Here is a 20,597-nt window from a genome sequence, read left to right as displayed (position 1 = left end):
TGTTATTTCCTTCTGTCTTCCTATTCTTGGGTCCTTTTGTTGAGCATTTTCTAGTTCTATTAGCTGTGTCATTAAGCTACTCAGGTAAGCTCCTTCTTCCTTCCTGATGTGTGCTTGCAAAGCTATAAATTTTCCTCTCAGTACTGCTTTTGCTGTGTCCCATAAGTTCTGATAGTTTGTGTCTTGATTGTCATTTGTTTCCAGGAACCTTTTTATTTCCTCCTTGATTTCATCTCGGACCCACTGGTTATTGAGCATGAGGCTGTTTAACTTCCAGGTGTTAAAGTGTTTCTTCTGAGTCCCTTTGGAGTTCACAAATAATTTCAGAGCCTTGTGGTCAGCGAAGGTAGTCTGCAAAATTTCTATCCTCTTGATCTTATGGAGGTATGTTTTATGTGCCAGCATGTAGTCTATCCTGGAGAATGTCCCATGTACATTGGAGAAGAATGTGTATCCAGGTTTCTGGGGATGGAGTGTCCTATATATATCCACTAGGCCTCTTTCTTCCATTTCTCTCCTCAGGTCTAGTATATTCTTGTTGGGTTTCAGTCTGGTTGACCTGTCCAGTGTTGACAAAGCCGTGTTAAGGTCCCCCACAATTATTGTGTTGTTGTTGATATTATTTTTCAGATTTGTCAACAGTTGTATTAAATATTTTGCTGGCCCCTCATTCGGTGCATATATGTTTAGGAGAGTGAATTCTTCCTGCTCTACGTACCCCTTGATTAATATAAAATGTCCGTCTTTGTCCCTTACAACCTTCCTGAGTATAAAGTTTGCATTATCTGATATTAGTATGGCCACTCCAGCTTTTTTATGGGTGTTGTTTGCTTGGATAACTTTTCTCCAGCCTTTTATTTTGAGTCTATGTTTGTTCTGACTATTCAGGTGCGTTTCTTGTAGGCAGCAGAAGGTTGGATTGAGTTTTTTGATCCATTTAGCCACTCTGTGTCTCTTAACTGGTGCATTTAGTCCATTGACGTTGAGAGAAAGAATTGTCCTGGGATTTAACGCCATCTTTATTTCAAAATTTGGTGTGTCTTTTGGGTAGTCTTGTCTTAGATTAGGTCTTTCAGTTTTTCTCTTAAGACTGGTTTTGTGTCTGTGAAGTTTCTGAGCTGTTTTTTGTCTGTGAAACCATGTATTCTTCCATCAAACCGGAAAGTGAGTTTTGCTGGGTATAGTATTCTGGGTGAAGCATTCATTTCATTCAGTCTTGTCACAATATCCCACCACTGCTTTCTGGCATTGAGCGTTTCTGGTGACAGGTCTGCTGTAAATCTCAGGGAAGCTTGCTTGAACATGATTTCCCCTTTTGATCTTGCTGTTTTCAGAATTCTGTCTCTATCTGTGGGATTTGTCATTGTGACTAGGATGTGTCTTGGGGTGGTTTTTCTGGGGTCTCTTTTGGTTGGTACTCTTCGGGCATGCAGGATTTGATCACATATATTCTTTAGCTCTGGAAGTTTCTCTTTAATGATGTTCTTGACCATTGATTCTTCCTGGAAATTTTCTTCCTGGGTCTCTGGGACTCCAATGATTCTTAAGTTGTTTCTGTTGATCTTATCATAGACTTCTATTTTCATCTGTTCCCATTCTTTGACTAATTTTTCCATTGTCTGCTCATTTGCTTTAAGTTTTTTGTCCAATCTCTCCTGCTGTATGGAATTGTTATGTATCTCATCTTCCACAGCACCAAGTCTATTCTCAGCTTCTGATACCCTGTCCCAGAGCTTATCCATTTTGTCATTCACTTCGTTTACTGACTTTTTCAGTCCTGTTAGTTGACATGTTATTTCAGTTTGGAGTTTTGTCATTTCTGCCTTCATATTTTCTTGGTTCTTATTAGTGTTCTGTTCAACTCGATCCATGGTTTCTTGGAGTCTGTTGAGCACCTTCCATATTGCTAGTCGAAAGTCCTTATTTGAGAGGTTGATTAGTTGTTCAGTCATTATCTGGTCCTCAGAATTGTCATCTTCATTCTCTATGTCTGATGCTTGCCTGCGTTGTTTCCCCATTGTCACACTTGTATTGTGGGTTTTTCTACGTGTTGTAGTGGTATTCATTGTCTATATGATGTAGGCAGCACACTCCTCTGGCTCCTCCCTTTCTGGATGGGCTGACTTGCCTCTATGGGAGGGGAGTCCTCCGTGGATGAAGCCTCACACTGGGTCAAATCTTAGGCCCGAGCATGCAACAGAGAAGACAGTCCAGAGAGAAATGTTTGCTTCTGTGATATAGCACCGTTCTTAGTGTGATTTTTCCTTCTTGTTGCAATGGAGTTCTTTCCTTAGAAAGAGTGCACGGCCGCGTAGCGAAGCGCTCCTCTGAGCCTCTTTTTGCCCCACTCGCAAGAGTTTCACGCAAGAGGACAGTAGACAGACATAGACAGGTCACACTCACAGTCTTTCACAGCTGAGCCCCACTGGGCCGGTGTACTTTTGCGGATTTTCCCCGCCTGGTGTCACACACAGGGAGCCAGCTTTTGCAAAGGTTAGCCGGTTTTTATGCTCTGAAGTCCCTCCCTGAAAATGGCGTCTGGGCGAGCGAGGTTTCTGGAGGCTCTTTTGCCCCACTCGCAAGAGTTTCACGCAAGAGGACAGTAGACAGACATAGACAGGTCACACTCACAGTCTTTCACAGCTGAGCCCCACTGGGCCGGTGTACTTTTGCGGATTTTCCCGCCTGGTGTCACACACAGGGAGCCAGCTTTTGCAAAGGTTAGCCGGTTTTTATGCTCTGAAGTCCCTCCCTGAAAATGGCGTCTGGGCGAGCGAGGTTTCTGGAGGCTCTTTTTGCCCCACTCGCAAGAGTTTCACGCAAGAGGACAGTAGACAGACATAGACAGGTCACACTCACAGTCTTTCACAGCTGAGCCCCACTGGGCCGGTGTACTTTTGCGGATTTTCCCGCCTGGTGTCACACACAGGGAGCCAGCTTTTGCAAAGGTTAGCCGGTTTTTATGCTCTGAAGTCCCTCCCTGAAAATGGCGTCTGGGCAAGCGAGGTTTCTGGAGGCTCTTTTTGCCCCACTCGCAAGAGTTTCACGCAAGAGGACAGTAGACAGACATAGACAGGTCACACTCACAGTCTTTCACAGCTGAGCCCCACTGGGCCGGTGTACTTTCGCGGATTTTCCCCGCCTGGTGTCACACACAGGGAGCCAGCTTTTGCAAAGGTTAGCCGGTTTTTTCTGTCTCACTTCTTTGTTTGGACTCGTTATTTAAGTGTTGGTCACCCTGAGCGGATCCATTTATTTTTTCATTTATTCACTCTCATTTTCTATCTTTTTTTTGGGGGGGGCACACCTGGTGATGCTTAGGTGTAAATCCTGGTTATGCATTTAGAAATTGCTCCTGGCTTGGGGGACCATATGGGACACCACGGATTGAACCCTGGTCTGTCCTAGACGAGCGCTGGCAAGGCAAATGCCTTACTGCTCTGTGCCACTGCTCCAGCCCCCTCATTTTCTATCTTTTGGGGTTATTTTTGTCTGATTTTTTGAGATATTCCCACATTTACTATCTAATTAATTTGCTTAAATTGCTTTTTTCTAGATTTGAGTTCCTCCCATATATGAGTCTACTTTTGCTGTAATTTCTTTTTTTTTCCACTGTAATTTCTTATTGAATATATATTTCTTTTAACTTTTGGAGGATATTTTTATATATGTGGTGTAGTTCTTTTTTTTTTTCCTTGCCTTCTCTCTGTTTTCTTTGCATACCTTTCCCTCCATTTTACTTCTGTTCTTACTTTTTTTTTTCTCCATTCTTTTTATAATTTTTTAATTTTAATTATGAGAACAAAGATGCAAAGAAAGAGGACAAGGTAAAGTTACAATGGAAGGACAATCACCCATAAACAGAATTCTCAGTAGTTCAATTGCTGGAATCTTAACTTTGAACTTTCAGCCAAAGAACATTAAGAAAAATAAGACAGAATCCATGTAACAATTACTTTGTCCCTCAAGTCCCCAGATTGTAATACATAATATTTCTTAGCAGCATACAAAGCAATCTAAAGCCATAAAACTTATGTAACTTCTTAAACATTGAAGGCAAAGTACTTTTTTTTTTCTTTTTTTATTTTAATTATGACAACAAAGATGTAAAGAAGAGGACAGTGGAAGCCCAATCACCCATAAACAGAATTCTCGGTAGTCCCATCGATGATATCCCAGCCTTGAACTTTCAGCCAAAGAGCATTAAGAAAAACAAAACTGAACCCATGTACAATACAATTTCTTGTCCCTCAAATCCCCAGTTGTAGTATATACTATTACTTAGCAGCACACAATATAATCTAAAGACATTATACTTATGTAGCTCCCTAAACATTGAGGGCAAAGTACATTTCTCTAGTTCTATGCACATGCTTACTAGTTTAAGTAAACCTCAAAAGTTTTAGTGGGTTGTTTTTCTTAAGGATTGGAGTCAAGGGAACATAGTAAAAAAATGGTATTAAAGTGGCATTTGTTTGCATAGGCCCATCAAAACATAAGGGACATGGAAAGACAAATTATGGTCTAAATACAAGAAGACCCTAACCCTGAAGTTTCCTGGCACAGGACTGACTCTAGGCTCCAGGCAAATTAGTTTGTCCAATTCAAGTCATCGTCTGTAGTGGCAATACACCTCCATTCCTCACATAGTCTCTGTTCTTGGTATCATGCTTCTGTATTAAGGATCCTGGAGTCTGCATATCCCATATTGCAGTCAGGATGGTGCATAGCATCCTCTCGTTTCATCTCACAATTAAGGGGCACTAGAGAGAACCATGTCCTGTAGAGCAGGTCATTGATGTTGTCGAGTCTTCTCAGTGTAAACGGAAGTCTCTTTTTAGGGGGTCGATGTCAGACCCTTGGTAGTGCCTTTCCTGGTAGAGGACTGCTTCCAGCTGTTGCTGAAAAAGACCCTGGATGTTTCGTAGATAGCTTGCCTGGTTCCGGCGTGAATGGAGGATGCCCATTCTTCTGAGGCCTGTGCCAGGTCATTATATCAATGTTCAGGGTGTAAAGTACATTGTACTGAGATTTATTAGATAAGACCTTATCTGTATGTATGGTGTTTTCCCATTTTAATGTGTCTATGCAAACAAGGATCAATGCCATGGGGCGTTATTGGTGCATCTGGAGGCAATAGGAACAAGACCTGCATTTTCCATGACATAGTTCAATCATAAGCATCAAACTGAGGGACAGTTCCACCAACAATCCTTACTGTACAGCTTACAAAGAACAGACAAGATGAAAAGTGAATAGAAACATCAGGGTAGAAGAATATATAGAGAGTTACATCAGTTAAAGAAAATACCCATAAAATATTCAAAAGATATATGTGTTCAATGTGTGTCCTTCTAGATAGTTCTGGGATTTGTTAGATCTACTGTATGTCTTAGGTCAGAGATTAGAACTATGTGTTACTGAAGTTAAGAAGGGTAAATCTGGGGTACTGATGGTTGGAAGGAGCAAATGTTCGCGCGGGGGTGCTCGGTTTGCAAAATGTAGACTGGTATGAAATTACCAGTGACAGACTGAGTATAGCTGAGCAGCTATCTGCCACCCACCAGATCAAACTCTACCCCCTAAGCCCCTTCCTAGGCCAGGGTCCCGGCCCGGCCTGGGAGTGGGGAAAAAAACCCAGGGTGCCCCGTCAGCTCCTCCCAGAAACCCACCTGGAGATCCGGAGGAATGGGGGAGAGAGGGGCCTGGTGACCCAGGTCCGGGCCCCCCTAACCCTAGGCCGGACTAAAAGGCCGCTGGCCCATGGGGGGCCTGCCAGCTGCCCGTCCGCGCCGGCTAAGAATCCTGCTCCGGGAAGGGAGAGAGACCCTCCCAAGCCTGAAGCTCAGGGACTGGAGCCCCTCCCTAGGCCAGGGTCCCGGCCCGGCCTGGGAGTGGGGAAAAAAACCCAGGGTGCCCCGTCAGCTCCTCCCAGAAACCCACCTGGAGATCCGGAGGAATGGGGGAGAGAGGGGCCTGGTGACCCAGGTCCGGGCCCCCCTAACCCTAGGCCGGACTAAAAGGCCGCTGGCCCATGGGGGGCCTGCCAGCTGCCCGTCCGCGCCGGCTAAGAATCCTGCTCCGGGAAGCCTGTTCTTACTTTTTACCTTATATTTTTCACCTAGCAAAATGTATAGTTCTCCTTATCTATGTTTTCCTATTTAAGCACAGTGTACTTAAGTTGTACTAGTTCATGTCAACCAGTGAAGGCTACTTGGTGGAATTTTTGCTATTTTTAATAACTATAAATGTATGGAGAGGAAAGAATCACTCCAAATTTGGCAAAATTGGACATCATTTTTGCATGTTTAAGGCAGTTTCTCCAGTGAGGAATTTCTAGTCTTCTGCCAATAAAGTGTAAGTCTGACTCTTAGCATTTTGCATGGCAAACAGGAAAAAATACTGGGTAATATAAGTTTGATGCTTCATTTTTTTATTCTTGAATTCCAAGTTGGATACTATTTGCTATGGTAATATGTAGTCTTTTCTAGTTTGGGAGTGATTGTGGTTTAACTGAAGAATCTAATGATAATTTTTTTATTGGTTGGTACAACTAAAATGTGAAAGTGTTTATTAATAATTTATTTAAAAAAATTTTGGGGTGCTGGAGCAGCAGTGTAGCAGTAGGGTGTTTGCCTTGCATGCAGCTGACTTAGGATGGACCATGGTTTGATCCCCTGGTGTCCCATATGGTCCTCCAAGCCAGGAGCTATTTCTGAGTGCATAGCCAGGAGTAACCCCTGAGTGTCACTGGGTGTGGCCCCAAAACAACAGCAACAACAAAACATTGGGGGAGGGGCACAACCAGCAGTGCTCACCCTCTGTTCCTGGATCTGTGCTCAGGGAACCTCATGTGATGCATGGAATTTGAACCTGAGTCACAGCCACTATAGCTACATATAACACAAATGCTCTCTCCCCTGCTACTCTCTTTTTCTCATCCCTGTACAATTTTAGATAAAAGTCCAGTAAGTTAATTATTTTTGTTTCTTATATTGTAAGGACAGTACAAGAGAAGACAGTACTAGATAGATAGTACTTGCAACTAAATAGCTCAGCAGTAATAACATATTTCTATGTTCTTTTGCCTCTTTACTTTACCCTAAAATTAATTGCTATAGCACAATAGGTATGAGTTTTTATATTCTTCTTTCCATGATAACTTTCTAAGAGGATTCTATATCCCCAGGAAATAGTGTATTTTCATTTCTAAACATTTGATTCAGTATTCTATATTTATTCAGAAATAGCCAACAACATGCAGGTTCTTTCAGAAGCAACCTCTTCATCATCCCTTGTCTCCTTAAGATTAATAGAACCTTACAGTGATATACTTTCATTTGTGAGTATAGAAGATTACAGTTCTATAATAATAGCAATTTCACTTTGGGTGGATCATGTGTTATTCAAACAGAATTCCCACTGGAACCACAGATCACCTAATTATTTTCAATGGGTGATGATTTAATAATTTACAAAGTCGTATATAACCATTTTTCATACCTTAAAGCAGTGCCTTTCAAGCATTTGATCCAAACTTCATATGAAAAATTTAACTGACAGTTCTTTTGCTCCCTCTCTCACAAACATCTGAATTCAATTTGGAGAAATAATACCAATATTACAAGGGCTAACTCTCATGTTTTCCACACAAATGATCTACAACGTTTAAATCACTGCAGATGTGATTCTTAATATTTGTGAAATACAATAAATTGTGGACACTCATACTCATACTGAGGGTTTGGGGATCTCCAGAAATATGTGCATATACACACTTTAAAATATATTTTAGAGAACCACAATCTTTAAACATAAACATAATCTCTCTAGTTTGAAAGCCTCTATTTCAGATAAAATATGAAATGTCTTACTTTTTTTTCCTCAGGGGCTCCTGGCGCAGGGACCACATGGGAGGCCGGGGGATTAAACCGAGGTCCGTCCTGGGTCATCCGTGTGCAAAGCAAATGCCCTACCATGGTGCTATCACTCTGGTCCCTGAAATTTCTTACTTTTTGGATACATTTACCTGCAGGCTTATATCATCAACTGCATAGCTAATATTTTGCTCTTCCTTCTACCATCTTACTAAATCCTAACAATACAGGGTGGTAAACCAGAAAAACCACTTAGTAGATCAAAACTTATCCTAAATATCAACATTAAAATTCTCAGATGATCTTTATTCTTTTTAGGTGTATAATTTTCTTTTTAATATTTAGAATGAATAATCAAAGAGCTATTTAAAATCAAATTGCAAACACTTGCTTCCAACATATTAGTGTCTATTATTTTCTTTGAAGAATTGCTTGTTGGTTAGAAACTTAGCTCATTATTGCCTTAGAAAATTCCCTTAGTAACTGCAGTAAACTCAATAGAAAGAATATAAGAATCATTGGAGTCCCAAGGACATCATTACAGAAAACACCCAGAGCTAAGGAGTGCATGCAACCAAATACTACATGCCCAAAAAGTACCGGCTAAAAGATATTCAAAGAAAAGCACCCCAGGGGGCCGGAGAGATAGCATGGAGGTAAGGCATTTGCCTTGCATGCAGAAGGACTGTAGTTCGAATCCTGGCATCCCATATGGTTCCCTGAGTCTTCCAGGAGCAATTTCTGAATGTAGAGCCAGGAGTAACCCCTGAGTGCTGCCGGGTGTGACCCAAAAACAAAACAAAAAAAGAAAAAAAGAAAAGGAAAGCACCCCAATGCACATCTTAGTTATAATGATGAATTCCACAGATAGGATGGAATACTTAAGGCAGCAAGATCACAAAGGGAAATTATATACAAGGACCATTCCTAAGATTTACAGCAGATTTGTCAAATTTAACCATCCAGATCTGAAGGCAGTGGTGGGATAAAAACTCAACAAAATGAATGATTCACCAAGAATACTTCAACCAGTCAGACTTACATTCAAGTTTGAAGGATAGAAGCATAGCTTCATATATAAACAACAGCTCAAAACCAACCTTAAAAGAACTAAGAGGACTACTGTAAGGCAAGGCAGACCAACAGACACACTAAACTCTTACAAAAAGTTGACAGTAAATTCATTGACAATCATTTCTCTCAATGTCAGTGGACTAAATATAGCAGTTAAGAGACACAGTGACAAAATGGATTCAAATGTTGATTCCAACGTTTTGTTGCCTCCAAGAAACACATTTGAATAGTCAGAGCAATCATAGACTCAAAGTCAAATGTTGGAGAACAATCATTCAAACAAACAACTTCCTTAAAAAGACTGGAGTGGCCATATATAAATGAGATAACATAAACTTTAGACTTAAAAAGGCAATAAGGGACAGAGATAGACACTTTTGATAATCAAGGGAAATGTGCACCAGGAAGAAATGACAATTATAAATATATGTGCATCCAATGAGGAACCAGAAAATATTTAAAACAATTGCTGAAGGGCCCGGAGAGATAGCACAGCGGCGTTTGCCTTGCAAGCAGCCGATCCAGGACCAAAGGTGGTTGGTTCGAATCCCGGTGTCCCATATGGTCCCCCGTGCCTGCCAGGAGCTATTTCTGAGCAGACAGCCAGGAGTAACCCTGAGCAATGCCGGGTGTGGCCCAAAAACCAAAAAAAAAAAAAAAAAAAAAAAAAAAAAAAAAAAAAAAAAACAATTGCTGAAAGATCTGAAGAAAGACATCAATAGAAACATAATAATAGTAGGAAACTTCAACACTGCCCTGTCATGTCTTAGGTTAATCAGGCTAAAACCCAACAAGAATTTACTAGCTCTGAAGAAAGAACTAGAAGAGAATAGCTTAGTGTATATATATATATGTATATGTATATATGTATATATATTTACATATATATCTCAATTCCCAGAAAACTGGATACACATTCTTTTCCAATACATGAATAATTTTCCAACAGAGACCACATGCTGGCCTATAAAACATACCTTCATAAAATTAAGAGGATAGAAATGGTAAGAACTACCTTCTCAGATCATCATGCACTGGAATTAGTGACAAAATTAGAGAAAAAACTTTAATACTTGGAAATTAAACAACATACTACTGAGGACCAGTGGGTCAGAGATGAAATCAAAGAGGAAACCAAAAGGTTCCTGGGCAAATGAGAATGACACAAAATATCAGAATTTGTGGAACACAGCAAGAGAGGAATACCTATAACTTTACAAGCATTCATTAGGAAGGGATAAGGAGTCTACAGAAATAATTTAATGGTAAAGCTTAAAAATATTTAAAAAGAACAAGAAAATGAACCCAAAATAGGCAGGCAGACAGAAATAATAAAACTTAGATCAGAAGTTAATGAACTGGAAATAAATAAAATCCAAAAGATCAATGAAAGCAAGAGTTGGTCTTTTGAAAAAATAAGCAAGATCGACAAACCATTAGCCCAACTTATAAAGAAATGGAAAGAGAGACTTAATAAACCAAATTTAAAATGAAAAAGGGAAGATTACTACACACTACAGAAATTCAATGTATAATCCGATTACTTTGAGAAACTGTCACAAAACATGAAAAAATGGAAGAAATGAACAAATTCTTGAACGCTGATAGCCTCCCAAGGTTAAACCAAGGTGATCTGGCATATCTGACAGGCCCATCACTGTTGAGGAAATTAAAATAATAATCAAAAGTCTTCCCCAAAACAAAAGCCCAGGCCCAGATAAATTCACTAGTGAATTCTTTCAAACCTTTCAATAGGACCTCCTGCCAATCCTTTTCAGGCTCTTCTGAGAAATTGAAGAAACAAATATTCCTAAATAGTTTATACAAGGTTAACATCACCCTGATACCCAAAGCAGACATAGATGCAACAATAAAAGAGAGCTATAGTCTAATATTCTTGATGAACACAGATGCAAAGATCCTCAACAAAATTTTATGTTTCAAGATCTAACATCTCACTAAGGTCATAACCATGACCAAGTAGGATTCATCTTAGGGATGCAAAGATGGTTTAACATGCGAGTCAATCAATATAATACACTATATCAACAAAATAAAAAATTGAAAAATATGATCATATCAATAGATGTAGAGAAAGCACTTGATCAGGTCCAATACCTATTCATGATAAAAACTCTCAACAAGATAGGAATGGAAGGAACTTTTCTCAATATAGTCAAAGCTATTTACCTCAAACCTATGGCAAATATTATATTCAATGGAGAAAAACTGAAAGATTTTCTTCTAAAATATGGCACAAAAAAAGGCTGCTCCCTTTCATCACTACTATTCAATATAGTATTTGAAGTACTTGCCATAGCAAGTAGGCAGAAAAAGATATCAAAGGCATCTGTATAGGAAAGGAAAAAGTCAAACAACAAATGAGTGGCTAAAGAAACTGTGACACATTTACACAATGGAACATTATGCAGCTATTAGAAAAAAAATGAAGTTACGCAACTTGCCTAAACATGAATGTATATTGACGCTATTATGCTGAGTGAAATAAGCCAGAGGAGAGGAATAGACTTTGAATAGTCTCACTTATCTATGGGATATAAGAATAATGAAAGACTGTATGTTGATAATATCCAGAGACAATATAGAGCTGTACGCCAGGAGGAAAGGATCATGACATGAAGCTTGCCACAAAGAGTGGTGAATGCAGCTAGAGCAAGCTAGAGCACTAACCACAATGATAACTACCATGAAAATGATAGTGAGGGAGAAAGGCTTAGAAAGCTTGTCAGAGACAGCCAGGGGGTTATAGTGCAGGAGGAAATAGGGAGACACTGGTAGTGGTATGATGGTCCTGGTTAAGGTAAAGGGTTGTGTACATTCTATGATTGAAACCCCAGTATGAAAATACTTTTAAAAATAATGATTAAATACTCATGGCTTTAGATTGCTTTGTGTACTGCTAAGAAATGTTATAATGTACTACAATCTGGGGACTTGTGGACAAAGTAATTGTACATGGGTTCTGCCTTATTTTTCTTAATGTTCTTTGACTGTAAGTTCAATATTTAGGCGTCAGCAGGGGGATTTCTTCTGAGAACTCTGTTTATGGGCGATTGTCCTTTCACTGTAACTTTACCTTGTCCTCTTTGCATCATTGTTCTCATAATTAAAAATAAAAAATAATGATTAAATAAAAGAAAAGAATAGAAAAACCAAGCAGTACAGTTATCCTTCCCCAACTGTTGTTTACAATCATCAATTGGCAGTTTGAATGGAGCCATATTATTCTGTGAACTTCTGCCTTCCTTCCTTTCCTTGCACCTGTTACTCTTTTTTGCCTTACATTCCACAAATTTTATTGAGTTCTTTTTTAGGTGCTAGGCTTTGTTAGAATGATGATTATAATAAGATGGTGAGAGAATCTCCAGGTCTGTGTCTGTCTGCCTGACCTTTGTCTCATTCTTTTTGACATTTTTTTTGTGTGTTCTTCTCTGCCATCATCCTTAGATTCTAAGGGTAGCCCTGCACTTTGCTTCTTTTGTTTGTAACTCTTTCTTACTTGCATGAAATTTTCACTTGCAAATTTTCTTCTGCCTACAGCAACAAACAGATATATTTATTTTCTAATAAAAGTCTTTTTTTATGATGCTCCCTGCACTCTTATCTCCATGGTTGCAAAAATCGCCCTTCCATTCAATGCAGTAAAGAGAAATTAGCATACCTGTTAATGCCTACTCACTCCAGCTTATTTGGGGCCTGGGAGACCAAATTGTCCATACAAAAACTTACCTTTTGGGTGGGTGGGACTGAAGATGCACTAGCTTCTGATTGCTGCTCTAACAAATTACCTCAAATTTAGTGACTTATAGCAATATGAACCTATCATATTGTTATGAAAGTCTTTCAGTTGTTCTGGAATAACAGCAGGTTTGTATATTTTTAGGTTCTGGAGGAGAATGTTACCCTCTTTTTTCCCCCCAGTTTGTCCTTAACTTTTATCCCTTACTCTTTCTTCAATAAGTTTTTCTCATACTGCATCATTATAACACATTTTTATCTTGTCACATCTCTTACTCAATTGATTTTGATCTTCATGCCTTCTAATAAGAACCTATGTGATCATTTGGGGTCCTTGGGCAATCTAGGATAATCTTTTTATCTCTATTATCAGTATTTTTATTATAGTTTATAAAGTTACAATAGTTTTAAAATTTATGGTGTGGTATAAAAACTTACTCCACCCTCCAATCTCACCAAAGTTCCATGATCTTGCACCATTATCTTTATATCTCTTTAAGTCTGAATCTCCACTATTAACTCTTTCGTACTTTGTAATTGACTATTTTATCCCACACACATCAATAAAAACTTGTTATTATAAATTAATATTTTAATAGCTTTTGGGAATTAGAATTTGGAATTTTTGGGAGAAGGCATTATTCTGTCTACTTCAGAGGTCCAGGAATATTCAGGATTAAGCTTTTCCTGGGAATGTTGAATATTGGTTTTTATCCCTTATTTTTTCAAGTTCTTTTGACTTAGCAGAGGAAAAGTCTTGTGCAAGATTTCTCTGTTTTAGATCACAAAGGAATTGAGGTCTTGTTTACATTTTCTAGACCCTGCCTACCTACTGGTCCTAAAAAAGGAATTAATTGGATCAATGTCAGAAGTAATAATTATTATTTTATTTTATTTTGTTATGTTTTTTTTTTGGGGGGGGGCCACACCTGGTGACACTCAGGGCTATGCACTCAGAAATTGCTCCTGTCTTGGGGACCATATGGGATGCCGGGGATTGAACCATCCTAGATCTTTGCAGTTGGTCCTTCCTGGGTGAGCTGTGTGAAAGGCAAACGCCCTACCACTGCGCTATTGCTTTGGCCCCATAATTATTATTTTAATATAAAATACTCCTGGGCTTTTTTCCTAAACTCAAACTGAATAAATCATCATTTATACTAAATATTACTAGACTTCAGTGGAGATAGCATTTAATAGTCTAGTAACAAGATTTCTAAAATCAGACTGTTGGGATTCAAATGTTAGTTCTATTATTACCTGTTTGACCTTATGCAGGTCACAGAGCTACACTATTATTAAGTTTCCACATCTGAAAAATAGGAATAATGTGGTAATACTACCCAAATAATTTTATTATGAAAATTTAATGTACATTTGACACATAGAAAATAATAGCTTGTATAAATGATAATGTAACTCACAACATTTTCTGGCACTTATTATTTTCATTTACACAGAAATAGCTAAATTATGGGGCTGGAGTGATAGCTCAGCTGTAGAGCTTTTGCTTTGCATGCTGTTGACCCAGGACAAACTCAGATTTGATCTTTGGCATCCCATCTGGTTCCCCAAGCCTCCCAGGAGGCAACTTCTGAGCGCAGAGCCAGGAGTAACCCCTGAGCACTGCTGGGTGTGGCCTACCCCACAAAAATAGCTAAAATAATGAATTTAATATAAAACCAAGTTTGTCTTTTTTTTTTTAATTTTTGGGGTTTATCTACTGACACTATACTCCTGCTATATTAGGGATGCTGGGAATCAAACCAGGGTCTGTGTATGATTGTGCAAGGCAAATATCCTACTGCTGTGCTGCCACTCAAACTCCAGCAATTCATATTTTAAACCAGAATGCTTATCTATTGACAATATACTGGATAATGTTGTACTGGATAATGATTGATGGCCATTACACTTGTGTAGTATATCTGATTCCTAGTTTTTTTATACATGAAATTCAAAAATTTATTTATTTATTTATTTGCTTTTTGGGGGCCATGCCCTGTGATGCTCAGAGGTTACTCCTGGATATGTGCTCAAAAATCGCTCCTGCCTCAGGGGACCATATGGGACGCTGGGGAATTGACCCAAGGTCCATCCTAGATCACCACATGCAATGCAAATGCCCCACCGCTGTGCTATTGCTCCGGCTCCTTTTTTATTTATTTTTTTAATAGCTTTATTTAAGCACCATGGTTACAAAATTGTTCATTGTTGGGTTTAAAATCATACAGTGTATACCATCCTTCACCAGGTTATCCTTCCCACCATCAATATATCTCTTTTCCCTTCCATATCTCTTCTGAATCTAGGGCAGACAGACCCCTTCCTCCTTTTTTAGCACTGCATTATTGTCAATGGAGGGGTGCCTTGCATGCCACTTTTCCCCCTTTTAGCACCTAGTTCTTTTACATTGCAATCAGTTCCAGCTATCATTGTCCTAGTAGACCAGAGGTCTCAAACTCAATTTGCCTGGGGGCTGTAGGAAGCAAAGTCGGGGTGAGGCAGGGCTGCATAACGGATTTCGCTTACCGAATATTTGCAATAAAAAATCGCATTAATAAGAAAAAAATAGCAAAAAATCACATTAAACATTTGCATACCCCAAAGGAACTGCTCGGGGTATGCGAATGTTTAATGCGATTTTTTTCTTACTAATGCAAATTTTATTGCAATTATTTGGTAAGCGAATAATCGCGAATACTGTGATATTTGAAGGCCAGCCGTGGACCACAAAATGTTGTAGGGAGGGCCGCAAATGGCCTGTGGGCCGCGAGTTTGAGACCCCTGTAGTAGACCCTTCTCTATTCTGACTGCACTCAGTACTCTTTGTAGTGAGCTTCCTTCACTGGGTTGGACATCATGATCCTTAATTCTACTGTCTGGATATTGTTACCATAATGTCTTTTATATTTCTTATATCCCACAGATGAGTAAGATTATTCTATGTCTATCCCTTCTCCTCTGGCTAATTTCACTCAGCAATATAGTCTCCATATCCATCCTTGTTTAAGAAAATGTAATGAGGGGCCGGGCGGTGGCGCTGGAGGTAAGGTGCCTGCCTTGCCTGCGCTAGCCTAGGACGGACCGCGGTTCGATCCCCCGGCGTCCCATATGGTCCCCCAAGCCAGGAGCGACTTCTGAGCGCATAGCCAGGAGTAACCCCTGAGCGTCACCGGGTGTGGTCCAAAAACCAAAAAAAAAAAAAAAAAAAAAAAGAAAATGTAATGACTATTTTTCCTTTTGATTTTTTGGGCCATAGCTGATGGTGCTCTGGGGTTACTTCTGGCTGTGCACTCAGAAATTGCTCCTGGCATGTTCAGGGGACTATTTGGGATGCCAGGGATCAAACCCTGATTGGCCACATGCAAGGCAAACGCCCTACCCACTGTGTTATTGCTTTGGCCCCTGACTTCATTTTTTCTAATGGATGCATAGTATTCCATTGTGTAGTTGTACCACAGTTTCTTTAGCCACTCATCTGTTCTTAGGCATTCTGCTATTGTAAATAATGCTGTGCTGAACATAGAGGTGTAGAAGGCATTTTTGTATTGTGTTTTATGTGTTCATGGCTATATCACAAAGAGTGGTATTGCTGAGTCATGTGGGAGCTCAATTTCTAGTTTTTTGAGGAATGACCATATTATTTTCCAAAAAAGGCCGAATCAGTCTGCATTCCACCAGCAGTGAGAGTCCCTTTTTCCCTGCATCTTTGCCAGCACTTGTTCTTGTTTTTTGTCATGTGTGCTAATCTCTGTAGTTTGAGATATCACATTGTTGCTTTGATTTGCATCTCCTTGATAATTAGTGAAGTGTAATATTTTTTTTTCATATACCCTTGTCCATCTGTATTTCTTCTTTGAAGAAATGTCTGTTCATTTTTCTCCCCATTTTCAGATGGGGTGAGATGTTTACTTCTTGTAAAGTTCAATTGGAGTCTTGTTTATCTTAGATATTAACCCCGTATCTGATGGGTATTGGGTGAATAGTTTCTCCCATTCTAATGGTGGCCTTTGTATACTAGTCACTTTCCATTGAGATGCAAAAGCTTCTTAGTTTAATGTAGCCTATTTGTTTGAAAGAATTCACTAGTGAATCCATCTGGGCCTGGGATTTGTTTTTGGGAAGCCTTTTGATTACCCAGTCAATTTTCCTCAGGTCTGTTCAGGTATTCCTGATTATCTTGGCTCAATCTTGGAAGGTTGTAGGAGTATGAAATTTATCTATTTTTTTCCAGCTTCTCTTTTTTAGTGGCATAAAAATTCTGCTTAGTGAATTTCTCCCTCTCCCTTTCTTTGACAGTATTGATTAGTGGTTTATCAATCTTGTTTATTTTTCAAAGAACCAACTCCTGTTTTTAATTACCTTTTGTGTTGTTTTTTGGGTGTCCAGTTCATTAATTTATGCTCTAAATTTTATTATTCCCTCTGATTGCTTACTTTCAGATCATTTTTTACTCTCTTTCAAATTTCTCTAGCTGTACCATTAAGTTATTTTGGTAGACCTTTTCTTCCTTTCTCATGAATGCTTGTAAAGCTCTAAATTACCTCTTAATACCATTTTTGCTGTCTCAAACAGATTTTGATAATTTGTGTCTTCATTTTCATTCATTTCCAGGAATCTTTTGATTTCATCTATGATGAAATTTGGTTTGGTTTTTCCATAGTGCGCTGTTTAAATTCCAGGTTTTAAAGTTATTAATATTTGGCTACTCTTAATTCACCTCTATTTTTCAGCGCATGATTTGAAAGGTCATCAGAAAGGAGGAACAATTTCTATCCTTTTGATTTTATGTATGTTTATTTTATGGCCCAGCTGTGGTCTATCTTGGAGAATGTTCCATGTGGATTGGAGAAGAATGTAAATTTAGTTTTTTGGAGATGAAGAGCTCTCTATATATCTATTAAGCAACTCTTTTCTGTTTCTTCCTTCAGAGCCAGTTTGTCTTTGTTAAGTTTTAGGCTGGTCAATCTATCAAGGGGTAATAAGGTGGTGTTAAAATTCTCACTATTATTTTGTTGCTATTGATGTCTTCCAGTTTTTCAGCAGTTATGTATTTTGCTGGCCCATAATTGGGTGCATATATGTTCAGAAGTGTGATTTCTTCTTGGTGTATACATCCCTTGATTAGTAGGAAATTTCCATCTCTGTCTTTCATAATCTTTTTTTTTTTTTTTTTTTTTTTTTTTTTTTTTTTTTTGGGGGGGGTCACACCCGGCAGTGCTCAGGGGTTATTCCTGGCTCCAGGCTCAGAAATTGCTCCTGGCAGGCACGGAGGACCATATGGGATGCCGGGATTCGAACCGATGACTTCCTGCATGAAAGGCAAACGCCTTACCTCCATGCTATCTCTCCGGCCCCTTTCATAATCTTTTTAAACCTAAAGTCTGTGTTGTCTGATGTAAGTATTGCCACATTAGCCTTTTTAAGGGAGTTATTTTCTTGAATGATTTTTCTCCAACCTTTGGCTTTGAGTCCATTTTTTTTCCCTAACTATTTACATGTGTTTCTTACAGGCATAAAAATGTTGGGTTCAAGTTTTTTTAATCCATTTTGTCACTCTTTGTCTCTTAACTGGTGCATTTAGTCCATTGACATTGAGAGAGGCGATTATCATGGGATTAAGTGTCATCTTTTTGTAGGAGTTTGGTGTGTTTTTGGATCTTTCTTGTCTTGAAATAGACCCTTCAGTTCTTATTTTTAAGGTTGGTTTGGAGTCTATAAAGTTTCTGAGTTGTTGTTTATCTGTGAAGCTCTGTATTCTTCCTTCAAACCTGAAGTCCGGCTGGGTAAAGTATTCTTGGTGAAGCATTCATTTCATTGAATTTTGTCACTATATCTCACTACTATCTTTAGGCCTTGAGGGTTGCTTGTAATAAATCTACTGTAATGATTAAGGATGCTTCTTTGTATATAATTTCCTTTTTTGATTTTGGTGCCTTCAGATTCTATCCCTATTTGTTGTATTCATAATTGTGACTAAGATGTGGCTTGGAATGCTTTTCTTTGGATCTCTTTTAGCTAAGTACTCTTAACATATCCAGAATGTGGTTGCAAACACTCTTTAGCTCTGGGAACTTCTCTGCAATGATGTCCTAGATCCCAGAGTCCTAGACTGTTGAATTTTTAATGTGGGTTTTCTTCTGTGGCCTCTGAGACTCCAATGATTCTTATGTTGTTTCTATTGAATATATCCCAGACTTCTATTTTCATCTGTTTGCATTCTTTGAGACTATTTTCCATCATCTGTTTATTTATTTTAAGACTCTTTTCCAACTTCCAGCTACTGTTATTCAGCTGGTGAGACTTTTCAGTGAATTTTCATTTCACTTATCAAGTTTTTGAGCCCTTTTATTTCCGTTTGTAGTTTTTTTTTATTTCTACTTTCATATCTTTTGGGGTTGGGGGTTCACACCTGGCAGCATTCAGGGCTTACTCCTGATTCTATGCTCAGAAATTGCTCTTGGTAGGCTTGGGGGACCATATGGGATAAAGGGAATTGAAACAGGGTCCATTGATGGTTGGCCGTGTGCAAGGCAAATGCCCTACAGCAGTGCTATCTTTCTGGCCCTACTTTCATATCTTCTTGATTTTTGTTTGAGGTTTGTTTTATGGTTTATTTGAGTTCTTTGAGCATTCTATATACCTCTTCTATAAAGTTTTTACTCAAGAGGCTATGTAGGTAGTTGGTACTTGTCAGGTCTTCAGAGCTACCATCTCCATTCTCTTAGCATGATGGAGATCTGCATTGTTTCCCCATTGTCACACTTTCAGTGTCATGTTTTCTATGTGTAGTACTGAAGTTAATTGACTAGAAGTGTGTGGCTGCAGAGCCAATACTTCTCTGATTTTATTAGCTGGTCATCTCTCTCCTCTAGGTGGGGCAATGCTCACCTGCTTGGCTAGTGAACTCTCATTAGAGACCTAGAAGGAAGCTGGTTAGTTGTTAATCTCTCTCCCTCAGATTGGGACAATGCCCATAGATACTTTTCTTTAATGAAAACATCATGGAGAAAAGCATTATAAATATTTGAATGTTGGTTGTAGAAACAGAATGGGATAATTTATAAAATAAGAGTATTTTATTTGCTCACCTGTGATTTCTTGTTGCATCTATTTCTAGGACACTTCTATTGGGATTTTTGCCAGAGAAAATGTGCTGGTTGTAGTTGCTTGGCAAATAACTCTTCTAAAAAATACCTAGATAGTTAATGCTAGAGTCATTCTTTCTGTGATTTTTCTATTTTTATTTCTTCATGTCTCATTTATATGGAAACTTCTATAATTATACCATTATGTTGATTGCTTATCTCTCTCTGGTCTGATAATCATCATTTATATACTACATATTCTTTTTATGCTTTAAAACTCAGAAGAGTACAATATTTAATTTAAAGTTCTTGCTGGGAAGTAGCTTACTTATGAACTATTTATACTTATCTCTAACTTAATCCATTTTCTTCCTCGGGAAATCCATTGGGACTATTCAGAAAACATTTCTATTTGTAAAATATGGTTCCAAGCAGAATATGTAAAACAAAAATATACAGCTTTATGATTTATTACAAAATGCCCATTTAACTATCAGGTAAATGACAGGACATTGTCAGTATCCCAGAAACTCTACTTCAAGATCTTCCCAACTAATGAAGACTTCTTTTTTACCTATCTAGAGGAATCTTTTATTTAATTTTTTGTAATAATACATTTGAGGTAATGGATATTATGCTCTTTTACCAATAAGTGTGCATCTCTAATTTGATAGTTTTGTTTTGCCTTAAAAACTTAGAAAAGCAGAGTCTTAAAATATGAACTCTATATCTCGGTATTTTTTCCCAAAAGATTCATCAACAAAGCAACATGTAACTACTTATTTTCAAATATTCA

This window comes from Suncus etruscus, chromosome 9, assembly GCF_024139225.1.
Source record: "Suncus etruscus isolate mSunEtr1 chromosome 9, mSunEtr1.pri.cur, whole genome shotgun sequence".
Classification (NCBI taxonomy): Eukaryota; Metazoa; Chordata; class Mammalia; order Eulipotyphla; family Soricidae; genus Suncus; species Suncus etruscus.
Note: the sequence above shows the minus strand (reverse complement) of the source record.